This window comes from Sycon ciliatum, chromosome 5 (assembly GCF_964019385.1).
Source record: "Sycon ciliatum chromosome 5, ocSycCili1.1, whole genome shotgun sequence".
Lineage (NCBI taxonomy): Eukaryota > Metazoa > Porifera > Calcarea > Leucosolenida > Sycettidae > Sycon > Sycon ciliatum.
In genome coordinates, this window is record NC_088647.1 from 21,980,798 (window position 1) to 21,983,733 (window position 2,936).

Consider the following 2,936-nt stretch of genomic DNA (forward strand, 5'->3'; position numbering starts at 1 on the left):
CTCGTAGCTAGCGATTGCTTCATGTTGCCAGCCAGAGAAGTGTACGGTTTCAGTGCTACTTGCTGCTATATCTGTTTGTGTGTGTTTGTGTGTGTGTGTGTGTGTGTGTGTGTGTGTGTGTGTGTGTGTGTGTGTGTGTGTGTGTGTGTATGCTTAGAATAGTTGAACACAATGATAATCGAATGTGCCTAGCTTACATGGCGTAGCTAGCGACACATCTGTCTGTGTTACCTAAGTTATGTACCCAGTACTTGGTGAACGTTGCTATCGCTCGGACAGAAACACGGTCTATAAAGTGTGCTTAAATAGAAGTCAGGGTGCATACAGATGACTGCCCGTCAGCGGCTAGTGAATCTGCAGGTCAATTGCACGCCATATCCGAAGGCACTGGCTGCTGGAAAGCCGCCAGCGCATGGTTCGACATGACTGGAGCATCTAGATTGGAGAGGTGAGTTGTGTCGTATGGGGTGGCCTCCGCCGTGATGCCCGCTCTCGCTGCAAGCGAAGTCTCTTGGCTCATTTCTGTGGCTTAGCTTCGATCACCATTGCTTGCTTCTGCTGCCTCTTTCTGAGTCGATTGCGATGCTTCTGGCTGTTATCGTGTCTATGCAGGCGGCTCTTTTGTTGAAGAGGGTAGTGCGGAGAGCAGAGTTCCAGGTCGCTAGCTGCTGATGGCCTGCGGCCTGGGCATGCGTTCGGGGTTATACCATTATTTTGCCAGTGCTCGCAGCACTTGTGCATGCTCATGAGCTGTCGAGTGGTGCAGTTGCTGTCACACGCCTCGGCCATGGACACTTTCCCCAGCAGCATTGCGATTTTGAACTTCATGATGTGCTCGTACTTGCTCTGCACAAGTGGAAATTCACACGCACGCAAAAAGAACAAGTACTCAGATGAAATCCGGAAGCAGTTCTCAAAGGCCCCTGTATATATGCACCATCTGCCAAGTTCATGACTCCTTCCCGGCCTCCCCCACTCCCACCGTCGCCTCGCACTTCTTCCAATATTTCTCCTTCACCTCAGTTGAAGGTGTTGGAAATCGCCTCAGTGTGCATTCACGAACAGAAGCCTGATATTTACCAGTTCAGAAGTACCAACAACAACAGTTACTGTATATTAGACTCGCATGGAGAGCCACGCATTATAATAGAAAAGAAAGACCCAAAGGGTTACCGTATATTCCGGGGTGTGAGCCGCACTTTGCAACGCCTAAAAGTACTCAAAATCGCCCCTGTGGCTGAGACTCCGAATGCTGGCCACGAATCAACCGGTGGTATGGCGTGCCATATGCATAACATGCATGTACGATGTCATTGGACTACGTTTTATATACTTTTCATGCACAGAAATCCATCATTGCAGTTGTACGATACTTCTGTATTGTCAGCTCAGAGTCAGGGACAAACAAAGAACTTTTTTGCTAGAACTTCAGTCGTGCTTCTCAGCTGGTTTTTTTTAATAACCATTGGTAAACGTCTTGAATGTACTAATGCCCATCAAGTTTGGATAGCCAAAAATTCAAAATTGGACGTGCGGCTCGTACTCCGAATGCCAAAAGAGATTATTATGAGTTTTGGGCCCGAAAGGGGGTGCGGCTTAGACCCCGGTGCCGTTAACACTGATCCCGGAACATGGTGCAGTACATGTTATCCGGGCCGTAGTTTGTCCAACACTAACACATAATAAGCAAGATACTGGTGAATCTGATTGTGCAACAGTTCCCGCAACACTGCCAGGAGAAGTGGTTCGGATAGACTCTGCTATCCGATGGCAGGACTGCCAATCACTTACTCGATCGATGTGTGTTTCATTCTTTGACAGTCTTCCACTGTGCTGGTATACTTTGCGGAGCTTGTGGCGGCGCATGGCACGCTTCTTCTGGCCGGCTGCTCGCTTCCTCCTCCGCCGCAAACTACAAACACCTCCGGTGCACACAAAGAGCAGACCGGCCCACATACTTAGTAACCGGCACCTCTCAACAAGGCGTTTACAGTCGGTGCTTACCCGGCCCATTTGAACATGACACCACCGCGCCTTTGCTGAGGTTATACTTATTAACGTACAGTCAACTTTGCTTATAACGACACTCGGCGGGGCATCAAAAAAGTGTCCTCATTCGCGAAGTGTCGTTATACCCGAAGTCTCATTATAATTATGTATTACAGTTGGAAGGGCCTAGGGACTTTGCTCTGGGCATGGAAATGCTGTCGTTATTCGCGAATTGTCGTTATATCCGCAGTCGTTATTAGCGAAGTTGACTATATGTTTGCTCTATGTATGACGTTTGGTATTATCCATGCTGTGAATCACAGACAGGCTGGGTTCAGCTAATACAACATCAGAAGTCATGTCGATCAGTACGCTGAGCAGCAGCAGCAGCAACGGCAGAAAACATCATCATCAGCAGCAGCAGCAATGGCAGAAAACATCAGCAGCAATGACTTACTTTCAAAGGATCCCGAAAAACCGATATCAGTCGGGGGAGTACCCATTGAGATGAAAATAAATCTGCACTTCACTGTGCGACAGTGTAACGACGTTGCTTGATAGATCTCCATTTAGTGCGGCAGCAAGTGTGGCTGATTGGCCAGGATTGTTACTGTACACATCAGTGTAGTCAGTGGTCCTTGTCAAACTGCTCGGATCGAATTCGTTTCCCATCGGAACACAACATAGAAGTACGTATCATAGTGAAGCTGTGATGAGTTGTACTGAATGTCTGCCGGCATCTCGAATGCCCTGTAGGTTAAGTCCTGTGGTGCGTTGCTTTCCACGGTCAGGCCCTGGTCAAAGTAGCTGATAGATGGATCATTCCAATGTCGATATGCTTCTCGTACATAGATATAGCTCTCCCAGTTAGATCAGGGAGTACTAAAACTGAGCACGAATGGTCTAAAAACCAGTACTCCCGGGTGAGTGTGGATGGTGTCCCATCG

At 48.2% G+C, this 2,936-nt stretch overlaps 1 long non-coding RNA gene across 1 annotated transcript; it reads right to left on the reverse strand.

Annotated features, from left to right (window-relative positions):
• Window positions 1–295: 295 nt before the first annotated feature.
• Window positions 296–2,661, reverse strand: LOC135818046 (uncharacterized). The gene is made up of 3 exons (XR_010553616.1): window positions 2,447–2,661; window positions 1,792–1,922; window positions 296–846 (listed from the first exon to the last, which is right to left on the reverse strand). It is a non-coding gene; the product is annotated as an uncharacterized LOC135818046 (long non-coding RNA).
• Between the last annotated feature and the right edge of the window lie 275 nt (window positions 2,662–2,936).